The sequence below is a fragment of the Phyllostomus hastatus genome, unplaced genomic scaffold, assembly GCF_019186645.2.
Source record: "Phyllostomus hastatus isolate PE091 unplaced genomic scaffold, TTU_PhHast_1.1 phas_contig_34, whole genome shotgun sequence".
In the NCBI taxonomy this organism is placed as follows: Eukaryota; Metazoa; Chordata; class Mammalia; order Chiroptera; family Phyllostomidae; genus Phyllostomus; species Phyllostomus hastatus.
Genome location: NW_025333857.1, coordinates 5,376,318 through 5,394,505, shown reverse-complemented (window position 1 = coordinate 5,394,505; position 18,188 = coordinate 5,376,318). Strand labels below are relative to the sequence as shown.

The following is an 18,188-nucleotide window of genomic DNA, read 5'->3' as shown; positions in this document are numbered from 1 at the left end:
GTAAAAATGAGCCTCAAATGTTGGACTCATGCTTTAGACTTGGGCCCAGTGATAAGATTTTCAGGCAAAAGTCAAATGGAAACCCCATCCTCTATTTCTTAGAGGCATATAAAATATCATACCGAGGCTGGATTATAGAGGTATCTTGTCTAAACCTTTCAATTGACCATATAAAGTTAACAAAGCTAAAAAATAATTGACATGGACACTGGCCCGCAGTGTCCATGGCATTATGGATGAGACAAGACATTCACACGGACTACCGAGTCCTGTGGAGGAAAAAGGACTGAACAGCTACTCTCTCAAGGGGAGAGTGCCATGAACCTTGCCCTGACAGGTTTTTATTGGCTTTCTAATAGCATACATCAAAGAAGGTTTTCATTCATTATACTTAGGTTTGCTTTAGGTAATTACTTTTTACAGATAGCAACAGAAGGGATGTTACTGATTGTTTCTTACAAATTAACTAGGAAAAAATGTTGCAAATGCAAGAGAACAATAAGAATAATAGGTCTGGTTACACTTCAGTTCTTGGGAGAATTAGCACAGACTTCAGGAAGTTACTTTAAAGATATGCAGCAAGAGCTTGCTGCCTGAACTCAGGGTGAGAGAGTTTTAGCAAGAGCAAGTCACAAAGCAGCCTAGGTTTAATGCAGGCCTGATTTCCCACAGAAGAACTTCTTCACAGGCGTGGTCCTGTGTGCTGACTCACCCACCACTGGTTTTCCATGTGGGTGCTGAGCTACATTTCCACATCTCTCGAAGTGGTTCCCTACAAATAATGAAACAGCATTTGCTGAGCAACTACTCTGTGAAGTAGCACTGCCAGCACTATCATGAGTCCACCGGTGTTTGAGCAAGTTAGCTCTAACAGCAATACAATGGCTGGGTTGAGGCAAAGAGATCAATTTCGAGGTTACTATAATCTTCCAGGCAATATAGCAGGAAAAGGACTAAGGAAGATACATGTCCCCTTGTCAAAAAATGAAAGTAGGAAACTTACAAATTAAAGACCCTAGTGGAGGAAGGCAAGTTTCCAGACTGAAGGATTTGGAAGAAGGTGAGGTCTTTAAACAAGATGATCAATAAGAACAGAGTAGGTGAACAGAAGATGAAGAATGGAAGCTTATGCGCAAAACTGGACTTGGTCAATTTGAGAGGCTGCTGGAACATTCCTATGGAGCCATCTGGTGAGTGGGTGAAAATGCAAGTCTGAATCTCATTAGCAGGGATGGGGCTAGAGATATTGGCTTAGGAGTTATCAGTAAAGATCTGATCATGGAAGCTGGACACAAAAAGGCCTGGAGGATGACGACATTTCAGGAGTGGATGGAGGCACAGGAGCCAGCTGAGCACCATGGGAAGATAGGTGAGGGAAACCCAGGAAAGCGGGAGCTGAAGAAGCCAGAGAAAAGCCTTCAGACACCATGACTGGTAACAGCGCTAATGTTCCAGAGACATCAAGTCTGACAAACAGTTTGTAGAGATCCTGGAGGCTGCCCATAAACCAGCCCGAAGGGCAAAATCAGACTGCAGAGCTAGAAGCAAGCAGATTGTGAGGAAGTGGAGTACAGTAGTAAAGGGAGGGAATGGTGGAATAGTAGAATATCCGTGTGAGAGATGAAGGTGTCTATTGCTCAGACACTTGGGTCTCTTTCACTATTATTTCTGAGACTTAAATTGGTCCAATCTGGTTTCTAGATAACTGCACCCACAGAATCCAACTGCATTAAGGATTAAACAGGAATTTGTGAGCAAGCCCCAGCACAACTATCTGCAACAACCTGCTGCAAAGGAAGCTAAACCCTTCAGGATGTGGTCTGTCTCTGCCTCTGTTCACAAAGGCTCAATTTATCTCTTTTTGGAGCCTGCCCCTTAGAGAAGGAAAGGAATTGCAGTGAAAAGGCTTGTATATGAGGAAAAAAGTATTTTTAAATATTTTAGTAAATTGACCTATAAACACAATCATGTCTTGGCTCTCCATTTCTCTCTCTCTCTCTCTCTCACACACACACACACACACACACACACACACACTAGATGTTTGTTATAGAAAGCGATGTGAGTTTTTCTAGCTCTGGGACCATCATTACAGGTAGTAATAATAATGGTTTTCAAAACATTTTTGGGCTGGCTCTGTAGAAGATCTTAACTATAAAGATGTTAAGCAGTAATTGTTGTTACAAATAAAACTTACACCTGTCTCTATCTAAAATGTTACAGTTTGTTATTATTGGTGTTGTTATAAGAAAAAGAAAAAGGAACCCTATAGGTATAACCCTTCACAGAAGAAAAATATCATGCTGGCAACTCATTATTTCAGGTTGTTATTATGTTAGATGATAGCGTCTAGGTGTAAGGCACATACCTATAATGATCACATTAAGGCAGAACCTCATTAATAATAGATGAGATCTGATTATATGCATTCCTGATGTTAGTTTAATAACCTGTGGCATTTTTCAACAAAAAATAACAATTTAAATATTTTTGCTTCAAAAAAATCATTCTTGGCACATCTTAGTATCAACCTGGAGAAAACAGGCTGCTTTTGAAACAGGAAGTCCTGGCATGGGTCTCTCTGGTGCCTTTTAACAGTGAGAACTGACATTTCAAAGAAATAATAATAACAATAATTTTAGACTGAATTTCTGGCCTTGTAGAGATTGTGGGAGGAAGGGCTTGACAGTTTTCAGGTTGTGTGTTGTGATTCTGCTTTTTCTTTAATAAGCTACATCAGCTTCTACATTCACACCAGACACAAATGCCTTGTAGTTCCTGCCAGGGCACTTGGTCTGGTATGGTTACAGCATGTAAGAATCTAACAGCACTCTGTATAAAGGGCTCCGTTTGTTATTTCACATTATCAGAAACTTGGTGTGTTTATTTACTCTTTCACCTGTCACATAAGTCCCTTGTGTTAGACTGAGTGGCGGACCCTCACTCCCACACCACCCCCACCCACCACTAAAAGATGTGCATGTGTTATCAAATATGGCAAAAAGGACTCTGCAAATGTGAATGAGGGTTTTGAGGTGGGAGATTATGCTGGATTATGCGGGTATGTCTGATGTTATTATGAGGGCCCTTGCAAGGGGACAAGTTGGTGGGATGACAGAAGCAGAGACTAGAGTGATGTGCTTGAGGATGAAGGAAGGACACACAAGGCAAAGAACACTGGCAGCCACTGGAAGCCAAAAACAGGACAGCAAGCTGATTCTCTTTTCATAGCCTCTAGAAGAGCCAGCCCTGCTCATGCCTCAATTTCAGCCCAGCAAGATTCATTTCACATTTCTATTTCCAGAACTGTAGGAAAATAACTTTGTGTTGTTTTAAGTCACTAAGTTTGCCAGGTAATTTGTTTCAGAAGCAATTGAAAACTAATGTACCCCATATGTTTTCCATTCAAAAGAGGAATAGAGAAAAGTGGATTGCAGGGGGCAGAGGAAAAGGAATTTCAATAATTATAATCTGTGTGAGCATGAACAAAAAATGTGTCTTTATAACTCATAATTTTCCTATCGAAAGATAATGCTTACCTATATAGAAAGTTAAAATGTTCAGGGAAGAGGAAAAATAAACAGCTATTGTTGGCATTCTATTGTCTCTCCTCCCAGTCTCTTTTCTATGCATATGTTTACAGACTTGAGCTTCTGCTCTCAGAGTTACAAATAAGCATAGATGACAAATAGTTGCAGCCCATTTTGCAGATAAGAAATTTGAGGATCAGAGAAGTTAGGGTCACTTTGCCCAATTACACTGCTCCTGAGGGGCAGAACTTGGATTCCCACCTAGATCTCTCTTAACAACAAACCTCTTTTACCCACTGCACACCATGATGTTAGGAGGTGAGTGGAAAACTGTGGGGGAAGATCCATCACTTTTGAGGAAGGCTTTAAGGTTCCACTGTTGCTCAAGGTGACCCCCAATGTTCCCACAAGCTTGAGGATGTGGTGTCGATTTTCCTTTTTCCTAAGCTGACTCCCATTCTAACAGGCCAGTGAGGCCACAGGACCTAAGGTCGATGTAATTCATACTGAGAGGAAATTCATAAATTAAAACCCCTTTCATACTAGCAGCCAAACTGCTCCATCCATGAGCTTAAGGAAAATAGACTTTTAAAAGAAATTTGCACCTTGGAATCCTCCAGAGAAAGGCTTTCACATCTGTGCGTTTTATTAGCTGTGTTACTAATGCTACACTACTCTCTTTTGTTCCAATTAAATGTATTTGCTTTGTCTTTTCAAAACAAACTTAGGAGGATAGAGAAGGAGGGAGGGAGGGACGGAAGGAGAGAGGGAATTTGTGGAGCTCTTGCCAATGAGAAGTGCTGATTAACACGGTCTCACAATTTTGCATATTGATGTCATCCATAGACTCCTTTTTTATTATTATTCATTAAATGTTTCTATCTGTGTCAAGCAATTGGGAATTGCTGCCATTTAACAGTTTAATGCCTCTCGTGGTCAGTGAAATAGAGAAGTTAGTGTAAATGAAAATAAATTGGGTATTACACCCAGGAGGAAAGCACCCAGCTTGGACCCCTCATCGAACTCAATGCCTAAACCAGGGTGCAGAACTTCTAATACAGTGTAATTTTGTGTTCATAAGGTGCAAAATACAGCCTCCATTAATGGTCAGTTTGAAGGATGTTTCATATAAGGGGATAGTATCAGCATCCCGTAAAATGCTTGGAAGCTCGTGTCCTCTATACGGGTTCCAGCTGGGACATTTATCCTGAAGGCAATTTGGACAGGGAGACAATAGGCAATAAAGCTAAATCATTCAAGAGACATCAGAGGGCTCTCCTCTGGGCTGGGTGGTGGAGCTGGGCTGCAGCCAAGGCTGTTCCATCGACTCCAAGCGCAGTTCTCCCTCCATCAAGGTCATTTTACTCAGTAAAGCAGGGAAAGGGAAATGGGGCTAGAACTAGGATGAGATCCCTGACCCCTTTTACACAGAGAGTCTATTGCCACTGTGCTGCTCACATTCTGTCTTTATGCCATGTGCCTATTTCTCATAGTCCCAGGGCCAGGCTGTTCCAGGGTAATCTGACCACATGGTTACAATTCCCTTTGCGCTTATCTTGGGACCTGCACTCTGTGATGACGGTGATGACAATGGCAGAAGCCCACCCCAACTGAATGCTTACCATGCAGCATCACTGTTTTAAAAGCCACATATATATTTTTTTTCTCATTTAATTTTCAAATCAACCCAATGAGGTAGGCACTATTGCTATCCCCATTTTCTACATGAGGAAACTGAGGCACAGAAAAAATAAGTAAATTACCCGAGACAGCAGCAGTTATTAAGTGGAGTCAGAATTTGAACCCTGGCTGCCTGTCTCCAGTTTTCAGCCACTATCTCTTTTGCCTCTTATACATTTATTTTAGCTAATTCTCATAGCAACTCCTAGGATAGATAACATTATAATTTATAGATGAGAAAACTTGGCCTTGCCCAAGCTCACTCAGCTTCTCACATTTATTTATATTTCCATAAGGCAGTGGTTTTGCAAACATTTTTCTTCCGCTGAAGACTTCTTACAAGTGAAAATGTACTGGAAGCTTGAGGCCAAAAAAATTTTTGAGTAGAGTGAGAAGATGGTGCCCTGCCACTCTTCACATCTCCACTCAGATTGAGGCATCTTAGCTTCATAGCACTTATCATAAATTTTGATTATTTTATGTCCTTGTTTGATATCATTATCTGTACAGCTGGCCTGGAAGTTCTAAGAAAATATGATCTGAGTCCATCTTATTCACCATTGCCTGTCTAGCACCTAGCAAAGTGCCAGGCACCTAGTAAGCATTCAATAAATATTTAATGAAATGTACAACAGAAGTAATAACATTTGTCTCCTTAATCCCATTATGGAGCAAATCAAGACAAAACAGAACTTCCAAAAACTGGAGGATGGAGGGAAATGTTAAATGAGGTTTTCCATTGGTTGAGGTTTTATTCAATCTCTACTGCTACAAACTACTTTGCAAGGTCCTGTGCCTAAACTGTTACTGCTGCCACTGAGGGGAAAGAATGGGGCTTTTGGCCACAGGTGAGCTCCAATTACTCAGCCCAGTGGTGCCAGTAGGACCAGGATGTCAGGAGGGGCCCAAAGAACTTTGTTCAGGAAGGTCGAACACTACACTCAACATGCAGAGGGATTGTTTTCTCTTAGTTGGAAAAGTCTACCCAGACCACACGTGGTGAATTTACTATAGAAATTGAAGTAGAATTTATTGAAACATTTCAGTGTTTTAACAGTTTTTATCAAGAAATTCTGCTAAAAAATTAAAGAAACCACTAAAGCAAATATCAACAAATTTGGCTATATTGAATAAATACATAAAATATTTACTAAAAACTTTAAAAATTAGGATATCTTTGGCAAATATGACAGACAATATTCAAAGATCATGCAAATTAACAAGAAAAACTCTCAGACTCAGTAGATAATTCTGCAGAGGAATAAAAGGACAATTCTCCAAAGAAGGATTATAAATGGTTAACCACAAGGCACTTTTTTTAAAGTCAAGTTTATTGAAATATAATTTACATACAGTGAAATTCACTGTTTTCAAGTGTATAGGTCAGTGAGTTTTGACAAATATATACAGTCATGAAAGTAGCATCAAAATCAAGATATAAAATATTTTCATCACCTCCCCCCCGAAAATTCCCTCAGATCCCTTTCCTGTTGATCCTTTCCTCATGCCCAGATCCAAACTCAACTTTTTTCCCCATAGGTTTTCCTTTTCCAGAATGTAATATAAACAAAATTGTACAGTAAGTAGCCTTCTAAGTCTGGCTTACTGTCTTTTTTGGTCTACCAAATTAATAAAGAGGTAGAAGGTAATAATGTTAGTGAGTGTGCTCAGACACATCTAATGTGTGTTTTAAACTGTTACAACCCCTCTTGGCTGCCAACTGGCAGTATGTATCAGAAGCCTAAAAATATTGATACACTTTCACCACTAATTCCATTTCTAGAAAGTCCTATACCAACAGTACTTATCAAAGATGTATAAAGACTTATATAAGCATAAAGATGTTCATTATAGTATTATTTATCATAGTGAAAAATTACAAACATTCTAAATATTAAACATAAAAGAATGGATAAGTAAATTTATATAATAAACACATTTATATATGCCAATTAAGGTTTACCAAAAGTTTTTGATAGCATAGAAAATATTTATGATATTGGAATAGCACAAAAGCAGCACATTATATATATATTATATATATATATATATAAAATGATACATGATATCAAAGTAAAAATGCATAGAGATAAGACTAGAAAAAATTACTGTCTCTTGGTGATAGAGACTATGAAAAGTATACATTATTTATTTATCTTTTGTAAGGTATAATAGATAAAAAGCTCTGCTTTCTATCTAACATAAATCACTTTTTCTCTAAACTTAAAGAAGACTCAGATCAACTGGTCAATCACTCACACCTTTAATTAATTTATTAAGCATCTAAATAGATTCCAAACACTCTGTGAGGTGCTAGAACTACAAAGAAGAATGAGACTCACCCTAATCTCAAGGGGCATTAGGTCAATATGTAAACACATAATATTAGTGACTTCTAATAATTTAGCTTGCATTTTTACTCTGCGCTAGATACTAACCATTTTTCACACACTACCTCATTTCCTCATCTATAAAGTGGAGATAATCCTAGGTGGTTATGAAGCAATTAGCCAGCTTCTGACATAAGGTAAGTCAACAGCTACTCACTATACTCTGAAAGGTGTATAACAGAGGCAAGAACGAAGTAAACTAAGAACTAAATATTCTAGGAGGACAAAGGAAGGCAATTCTATACAGGAAAGAGAGGTCAGAAACACTTATACTTTGCTTAACAGATGTTTAGGATTTTGCAGGTGGCCAAGTAAGGGGAAGATATTCCAGGCAGAGGGGCCAGTGTATATCCTCTTCTCTTTGAAGATAACTTTTTTTAGTACCTCTCTAGGAAAACAGTTCCCTGTGTGATATATTCATAGGAGTCCCTTTAAAATAGTGCTGTTCCTTGCATGAAACTGCTTCCAGTGTTAAGACACCTCCAACAAATGTCCAGATTCATTAGATAACCTGATTCTATGAGAAAAAGAGACAATTCCATCCCACGCATTGGAACTTGATCTGTTGTTGGCCTTTACTTCACTCAGAGTAGGACCTTTACAGAAACTTGCCAGAACACAGGTTTTTAGGTAAGGGCAAACAGATATAAAAACCTTTGGGGGCAGCAAAACATCAATATTATTTTTGTCAACAAAAAGGAGTTTGCTTGTTTTCTTTCCCTCTTTACTCCTTCCTTGTCCTTCACACTACCTACTGGGAGCTCTTCTAGTGCACAAATGACATTGCCCTTCTAGCCATTTTAGCAAACTGTGGAAAAGGGAAACAAGAGAAAAGAAACTTTTAAAATAAAATTGTTCTGGTTAATTCAGAAACATTAGTCACTGGCAGAATGGTGTGACTGGTTATATCACTGGCTTGATCAGCATAAACTGAACACACAAGTTCAATGAAGACAGATAGCAAACACCTGTGTTAGTTATGAGCCATACCAAAGAGAGAGCTGAAGAGAAACTCCATGTCAAGGGACAAAGAGGCACAATGCACGTTGTTATCACTTTAGCTAGAAATCAGGTTCATGTCAATGCTTTTGGCAGCAGATGGAACGGTTCTTTATATTTTAATATGCATATTCAATATATACAACCTTCAAGTTTTCTGAACTTTCCTTCAAAAATTTGCATTTATTTCAGAAAAATTGCCAAACACTACTGCTTCTACTACCACGTTGACCCCAATTTAAGATACTACTTTTTGATTTGGAACCTAACTCCCACTCATCTTCCATTTCTCTCACAAGCACAGCTCACAGGAGGTTTATTTATAAAGGAGTATGGAAAGTCACAATGGACTGACAAAACCAATGACCCCTAGAAGTGGCCAAGTTCAGCAGAAGCTGACATTTCCTTTACAATCATCGCCTCTTTCTAATGAGGGCAGAGGAGGTGGAGGTACAATATATGTTGAGAAACATGAGCTGCAAGAGAGAGTATGAAATATCTGTTCTTAGGAATGATAAACATATAAACAGGCCTATCTATCTGGAATTGTTTTAATGTTTTTCTGTTTTAACTGTGGGGCTGACTTTGAGAGTTTGTGCATTGCTGTGATTTTGCAGAAGGTTAAGTTGGGTTACTACGAAGAAGTTTTCCCAAGTAACCAATTAGACAATGTGTCACTTTAATGTGGTGGATTATTGAATCCTAGAGACAATTGTCCATGTATAATAGGAAGTCTATAAGATGAAAAAAAATTTTCCACTCACAAATCCTTTCCTAATACCTAGGACCCACTGGACTGTCTGGATAAATATATCCCATTTCATTGCAACTCATCCAATCTACCATGGCCTTGAGAAGAACACATAAATCCACCTACAATTTATTGAAGACCTTCATGGCACTCCATTTAGCCAGTGTACACAGTACGCTCTGTTAAAAAATGATCCCATCACTGGAAATGGGAAAATAGAAGACAGGACCACATAAGTTTAGAGTGACTAGATTTAAATGTTTGTAGACAGTGAATTCCAAGTGCATCTTTTCTTGATGCTGACAAGGAAAATAGCTCCACATGTAGCCACAAGTGATAGAATAGGAGACTCTGGACACTTCCCAAAGGATGGCTGAATATAATTTCATCCACAACTCTTCATGCATTCAGAGGGCACTCAACTTCTAGGGTAAAATTAAAAACAATAAACACTCAGGTTTTCTACGTAATTTAAATCTTTTGTTAGCATCTTCTTTTTGCATTTTGTGTCCCTTAAGAAAGAAATGCTTCAGAAATTGGAAACCTATTTGAAAAAATGACAGAAAACTTCTCTTACCTAGTGTAGAAAATAGACCTACAAGTCCAGGAAGTGAAGAGAATCCCAAATGAGATGACCTCAAAGAGGCCCACACCAAGACACATCATAATTAAAATGCTAAAGGTTAAAGATAAAGAGAGACTCTTAAAAGCAGCAGAAGAAAAGCAATTAGTTATCTACCTACAAGGGAGCTCCCATAAGACTGTCAACTGAATTCTCAACAAAAATTTCAGATCAGTGAAGATTGGGAAGAAATATTCATAGTGATGAAAAGCAAGGGCCTAAAACCAAGATTACTTTATCTAGAAAAGCTATCATTTAGAATCAAAGGACATACAAAGAACTTCTCAGATGAGAAAAAGGTAAAGGAGTTCATCACCACCAAATAAGTATTACATGAAATGTTAAAAAGTCTTCTTTAAGAAAAAAAATAAAACAAGATAAAAATACGAACAATAAAATGACAATAAATACATATCTATCAACAACTGAATCTAAAAACAAAACAAAACAAAACAAAATAAACACACAAGCAGAACAGAAACAGACTCATAGATACAGAGAACATGTTGATAGTTGCCAGATGGAGGTCAGTTAGAAGGATAGATGAAAAAGGTGAGGGGAGTAAAAAGTACAAATTGGCAGTTACAGAATAGTCCCAGGGATGTATCTTACAGCATAGGAAAAATAGTCAATAATATTCTAATAACTGTATGGTGTCAGAATGGTATGAGATTTATTGGGATGATTACTTAGTAAATTATATAATGTCTAATCATTGGGGTATACACCTAAAACTAATATAATATGTCAACTGTAATTGAAAAGTAAAACATGATTAATAAAAAAGATGTTTCATGAGGACACCATGTAGAAAGAACCCTATTGCTAATGTGTTGTTTCTATTCTGTGTCATATATTTTTACTCAGGGCCAGCAGAAGGAGAATGAACCATAGATTTCTTTAAGGGGAAAATCACTGAGAACACACAATTATGCCACAGAGAGTTCCAGGGCCTCTGGATAAGTCAGAAAAGTTTGAGCCTTCACAAACAGCGCGTCTTCCAACTTTCTCAGAGCTACCAGCGATAACACTAGAGGGAGCCCTTAGCTTCAGAGTCAATGCCTTATATATTGATGCTAGATATTGTGCTGGATCATATGGCTTCCATGATGGCCACATGCAAAGCATTCAGAAATTACCAGAAGACCTGGCTACCTTTTGCTCACCAGTGAATGCAACAGGACCTAAGTTAGGAGGCTCCCAGGATTGTGAGTCCAAATGTCAGAGACCAGGTGGCTAACAGTGTGACTGGTGCTGGCTGTTATTTTAGAACAATCACTAATCTTCAAAACAATTTCCAGTGGCTACAGAAATTCAAAGGGATGAAACAGAAGCTCAAGTTCAAAGAAAGCCTTCAAGGCAAATCATGTATAATCACTAAGGTCTCCCAAGATGTCACCATGGGACATTACTCATTACCTTGAAAGTATACCATGGGTCCCAGTAGGACAAAATCAGAAACGAAAGTTTGTCAGGATCCTGGGAATGAATCCACATTTCACATTAAACAAGCTAAAGAAACAAGCAAATGTATATAACTACAATGCCAAAATATTGTTTTCACAGTGAGAAATTAGTATCAAAGGGAACATAAAGTCCATGTAACCACTGTTTCCTAGCCCTGTGCACAGATGTTTATGGAGAGTCCATTGGAATGCACTCAAAAACAAGTAATAGAAAATCCAGCTTATATTTGGTTAAACAATAAAGAGAATCTATTGACTCATACAACTCAAAATGTTTATGGTAGGAAATATTCCAGGCAAGGCTAAATCCTGCAGTTTAAGGTTGTCACCAAGAATTAAATTTCCTTCAATATATTGGCTCTATTTTCCATCATACTGGCACCCCCTAGGGCTACTTCTTTTCATGGTTGTTGGTAACAATAATATGACATGTATTGTTTTATTCAACTTTAATAAAAGAAAAAAGGGTTCTTTCTGGCCAACCATCAAATGAAGGTCCCAAACTACACTTGAATTGAGCTAAATTAGATAAGTATCTGTCCATGAACTAATCACAGTAGCCAGAAAATTGGTTTAGGCCCAGGTCAGTATCCACCCCTGAATCAATCACTGTGACAGAGATTATGGGTTTGTGAAAACTGGTTTAACACCGATCTCCAGAGTTAAGGGGTACCAGTACCACCCAAACTATACTACAATGCTATATAATACAAAGAGGATGGGATACAGGCTCAGAAGGCAATGAACTGCATCTGCTGTAAGAAGCCATACGATAACCACAGGGTTGCTTTGTGAACATGGAATCAGAAGAAATCCAGACACACAAATGTTTAATGTCATCCAGATAGATAACAGAATTCACCCAACTCTATAGGAATTTCCTTGCCAAGGATCCTGGAAAGTGACTGGCTAACTTCTGATTGTATCAATGTACCTTGCAAATGAATAGGACAAAAAGGCAAATATTGCATGACTCCACTTACATTAAGTACCTAGAGTAGTCAAATTATAGAGACAGAAAGTAGAATGGTACTTACCAGTGACTGTGAAGAGTGGGAATGGGAGTTATTATTTAAAGGGTACAGAACTTTTGTTTTGCAAAATGAAAAGAATTCTGGAGATAGATGGTGGTGATGGTTGCACAACATGACTGTACTTAATACCACTGAACTGTACAGTTAAAAATGGCAAAAATAGTGAATTTCATGTGCATTTTACCACAATTTTTGAAAAAGGAATGAATGGATCAGATGAGCTATATCTTGCAGGCCTTGGAGCTGACTTTAGGTATCTCCACTCTGAAGTGCTATGTGCTTGTCTTTTAGTTGCATTATGAGTGAACAAGTATTATTTTTCTGTTGCAGAAGAGGTAGAGTTAAACACCACAATGACACACAATGAATTGTCAACATTTGGACTCAAGGAACAGGATATACCTAGCAGATGCCTAGTCTCTGGCTGTCCCATAGCTTCAGATGAGTATGTCCTGCTTACACTGGCACAGCTGGAGATGATTTAAATTGTGCTTCTTCAGGAGAGAGACCTTCTAGTGCCCTGCCACTCATATATTTATAGATGAGAGGTGACAGTGATACCTGGTCCCGGTTGCTCTGAAAACAAGGCACATCCTTGCCTGTGTGGAGAAACTTTCTATTCTCAGGGCTCATCTCCTGGGAAGTTTGCATATCAACACTGTGCGAACCAGTAGAACTTTGGCTCTCTCTGCAGGGCCAGCTCATTACTGGACTACCTAAGAGGAAGTTGCTGGAGGCATCCCATGGAGAAACTGGCTTGTCTCTCCTCATAATCGTACATCCAAGTGCTTGGTGGAAGTTTCAGTGTGTAAAAACTGACTGAAAACACTGATTGTTTCAGAAAAAAAAACAGTAAGATAGAGGAAAATGCATCATTGGTGGCAAAAGTAGCACTTCCAGGGTTCTGAAAAAAGAACTTGTGGAGTTAAAGCAGGTAAAGGATGCAGAGAGTATACCAAGTGTGAGTCCCCATAAGGCTTATAAGCCACACAAAACCATGGCCAGGCTTTAGTCATCTTGGCATGAGGAACGATGCTCCCTAGGGCTCTGTATTACAGTCACTCTGATTGCTTTATGCCATGAATATCTAGTAATTGAACTCTAAAACTCCACGCAGATACTCAGCTGGTATGGCTCAATAGCAACCATAGATATTCCTTCAAAAAATGTTTCAAATGTTTACAATTAAAGGATAAATATTTCACTGACTTATTAATAATCCTTATAGACTTAAATGCCCCATCATATGTTGGTGAATTATCATTTCTTCAGTGAAGGAACAAGTCCCCAGAGAGATGCAAAACATTAGCAAGTAATGATTTAGTATTTTATTAGGCTTTGTAGTGAGTGAGAAGCTGAGCACACCTACTCTTAGTGTGGATATACATTATTGTTTGTGATATGGTAATAGTGTTTGAGAGTGTATTAAATACAGGATATTGTGGTAAATACTATATATACATCAGTCCCTCTGACCCTTTAAACACTATAAGGTCAATGTTGCTCCCACTTTATAGACAAAGAAAGCAAAGCTCAAAGTGTTTAGCAACTTGTCCAGGATCAAAAGACAAATACCATGATCTCACCTATATGATCTCACCTATAAGTGGAAGCTAATCAACAAAACAAATAAGCAAACAAAAGAGAAGCAGAAACAAGGAAATAAAGAACAAACTGACAGTAACCAGAGGGGCAGTGGGAGGGGATATTGGTTGGATTAGGGGAAAGGGCTGTCAAGGAACGTGAAAAAGGACCCATGCAGAAAGCCAAATAGGGGTAGGATCAAGGGTGGGAGGTGGGGATGGCTGGGTGTGGGGGGGATGGTGGGGGGAAAATCGAGACAACTGTATTGAACAACAATAAAAAAGTAAAAAAATTAAACAAAGAAACACCAAAAAATCCATTATTATGTTGCTATTCTTTTTATGAGTGTTTATAGATCATTTTCAAATGCATTTTAGATGAATGATAACACATATTAACAAATTAATTAGTTTGAACCATATGAAATTGCGTTTTTAGGCCCAAGATGTCAAATATTTGCACTCATATGGTTCACCTTAGATAATTAGTATTTTATATTAATCATTGAGGGAAGACATCAGAGGCAATGCCCTACATGTAACAGTAGACACTTGACTGCAATTTTCCTTTCCATGGGTTTCTTTACTCTAAGGCTTGCTATTTTGCAATCTCAACTCATGCAGTTTCCTCTTCCCCAAAAGTTGCATAAGCAATGATGCTCTACCCAGTGATCTGGGACTAATTTTCAAAACACCAATTAAAAAATCATGTGCCATGGCACACTGATGTGTCTTGATTGATTACCAGGTATGTAGCAAGTAATTCCTTACTATTTAAAAATCATAATTATTTTATTTTGTTTTTTAATATAAATTAGAACACATTCAAGGTAATTCTTCTAATAGCCTTACATGCACACTCACTCACTTCTATCCCAATATGGTTTCTCAAGTGGGTTAGAAAGTGATGCAGGACCAGCCAGGGCCCTGGGAACCACAGGCAGCACTGGGTGTGTTTACAGCACATTTCAACAGAGCTTTCACTTGTGTGCACATGCAAAGGGAGGTCAAGAATCATTGTTAAAATGGCTTAGCAACTGCTCCATGTTCTGAATTCAGGCTCTCTTTAACTATGTAATTACATGTACGAAGTTTATTTGAAAGGCAGATGCAGCCTAGTGTCCCAGAAGTTTTGTGCAAAGCCTGGAAGGGAAGGGCTGCTGCATAACCTGCTCTTGCTGGTCAGGTGTAGAGTCCAGGAGCAGTTCTGAGGTTATGGCAGAGCTCAGTGGAGTTCAGAGTTCACAGGAGTATCTCAAGGAGCAGGGGATAGATCAAGTAACTGCATCCAGGGTACTGGGATAATGAAGAAATCATGGAGGATTTGCCTCTGGAGAGAGGCAAGCATTACCTAGGACCTAGGGGTGGGCTACAGTATGGGTACAGTGAGGAGGAATGGCCACAATGTAAGGAACTGGTCAGCTTTGTCATTTCAGCATTCTGACTTTCCCTGTGAGGAGGAAGATCAATGAAGTCTCAGGGCCTGGCTGAGGCCAGAGCTGTGCCATCGCAGAGACTGGGAGAGAGGAGACAGTGTCTGCAAAGGACTCAGGATTTTCAAATTTGAGCAACTCAATTTCTGGATCTGGAAGACACTCAAGTGTCAAGTGCTTCACTTAGTAAGCCTGGCACTTCTTCTGAACTCCCTGGGAAGAATCGCAGGCTCATAAGCTTATCAAAGTGAATAAGAGATTTGGATGTCTCATCAGCCTATGGAGTAATTCCATCTTAAATATTTATGCGTGACTGACTTATCTACTCAGAACTGGTGTGAACAGCAAATGGTATATGGGAAGGAGCTTTCTAGTTTCTTTGGACCTGAGAAGGCAGCTGTTTTGGATGCTGGCTCCAGCATCCACCTAGCTAGAGAACTAGAAGCTCATGATCTTGTGACTATCCTCATCTCCAGTAAAGAAGAGGCTTGGGCAGTTAAGTTTCTGAATGTGCTATCAATGATTCCTACACTGCAGACAGAGTATGCATCAGAATGTTTCCAGTGTTTGGAGAAGTGGAGGGAAGTGATTGATGAGCTGCACTCTACAGCCAAGGGGGAATTAAAACTGGCTGAACTCAAGACATGCAGATGTCCTAAGCTCCTTCTGGAAGCTCAGAAAGAAAGACAAAAAGACTGTTTTCAAGTCAGCCTATATAAATATATTTTGATGCCATGATACAAGGTAAAGTGACCACTGCTAGCCTAATCTGCCATATAAAACTGCATCCAGAAAAACCACTGGGACCTTCAGTGTTGAAGCATGCCCAGCAGGGAGGCTTCTCTGTGATGTCCTTGGGTGACCTCATGGAGCTGGTCTCCTGGTCTCTAACACTGCCTGACCTTCCAGTCATTGATATTCTGAAAACTGAGTATAACCACCAAGAGACTGTCACTTTGCTGGGCTCAGAGACTGTGTCCTTTCAAGAGTAGGAGCTGAGAAACAAAGTGCAGCCATATATGGCTTACTGGGTGGACTACAGAGAGCCTGAAGGGGTTGATGTGGAGGAGGCTTGGAAATGCAGGACACATAGCTACGCAGATTATCTGTGAGTAGAGGAAGGGCAGTGGGGTGCACAGCTCCACACCAGAGCCCCAAACCAAAAAAGCCAAATGAACAGAAGGTATGTCTTAAACTTTCATTCTTCCTGCTCCTGATGTACTCAACAGAATAAAAGAGAACCAGTCTCTGAGCTTGGCTTTAATGGACAGTGTTCTTATTTTGGTTCTTTTCACATTTTCTCAACTTCTAACCACTCAAATCTCAGTCCAAAGCATGGGTGAGTGGGAGAGATCTGGGATTGTACTGTATCTGAAGATTCACCATAGTTTGCCAAGAAGACAGATGCTCATCGTAGCTGGAACAAAGCCATCATTATTTTCCTAAAAAGACTCTTCAGTTTCTGTTAAGTCTCTTCCCTATTATTTCTCAATCAAGGCTTTCTACATGGTATTTTTTATTGTTGTTCAGTTACAGTTGTCCCCATTCCCCCCCACCCTGTTTCTCTCCCCTGTCCTATCTAACCCCCACTCCCAAAGACAATCTCCACCCTATTGTCCTTGTCCATGAGTCCTTTGTACATGTTCCATGACTTGACCCTTCCCCTTCTTTCCTGTTACCCTCTTCCCACCCCTCTGGTCACTGTGTCTTTGTTCTTTATCTCCACATCTCTGGTTCTCTTTTGTTTGCTTTGTTTGTTTTGTTGATTAGGTTCCACTTATAGGTGAGATCATATGGTATTTTTTTACCACCTGGCTTATCTTACTTAGCATAATACTCTCCAGTTCCATTCATGCTGTCATGAAGAGTAGGAGCTTCTTCTTTCTGCTGCATACTATTCCAGTGTGTAAATGTACCACAATTTTTTGATTCACTCATTTACTGATGGGTACTTGGGCTGTTTCCAGCACTTGGCTATTGTATATAATGCTGCCATGAACATAGGGGTGCATAGGTTCTTTTTGAATTGGTCTCTAAAGCTTTCCACATTTTATAATTAAATAAAAAAATCTAATAAAATAAAATGTCTGGGTTGGGTAAAAAAAGAAAAAGAAAAAAGAAAAGTATATGCAAACTGACATCTGCAAGGATATCTCTTGGGTTATAGCCACATTTATTTAAAGCAGTGCTTTTCATTAGGGCACGCTATTTTTTCGAATGCAATCCCATAATTTATTATTTATACAAATATTTCACCTGAGTGCCCACTGTGTGTAAGGAAGCACTAATTACTGTAATTACTAAGACAGATGTTGTCCCTATGCACAAAAAATTAGTTGTGGGATAAACAATAAGTTAGGCAAACACTAAATAAAGAATTAAGAAGAGTTGAAAAGGCCTGAAATAAGTGAACAGGGCCTGGGGGAGGGGATCTGGCTTATACAGGGAGAGCAGGAAAGGAATCTCTGAGGTACTCACATTGAAGGGGAGACTGAAAGGTTCAGAAGAGAACAGTCATGCAAAGAACAGAGAGACAGATGGTACAGGGGGCGAATGAAAGTTCTTCAAGCTAGAAAAGAAAAACATGAACTGGGACCAATTTGCAGAACCATGTGACTTTTTTCCAGTTCAGTAGCTTAAGTAAAGAACACAGGAGGCATATTTGGATGAACACAGAACTGGGAATTGGCAGTTGGTGTC

At 39.1% G+C, this 18,188-nt stretch overlaps 1 pseudogene; it reads left to right on the top strand.

Annotated features, from left to right (window-relative positions):
- The first annotated feature begins 15,270 nt into the window (after nucleotides 1–15,270).
- On the top strand, nucleotides 15,271–16,664 carry LOC123819843 (annotated as a pseudogene).
- Nucleotides 16,665–18,188: the final 1,524 nt, after the last annotated feature.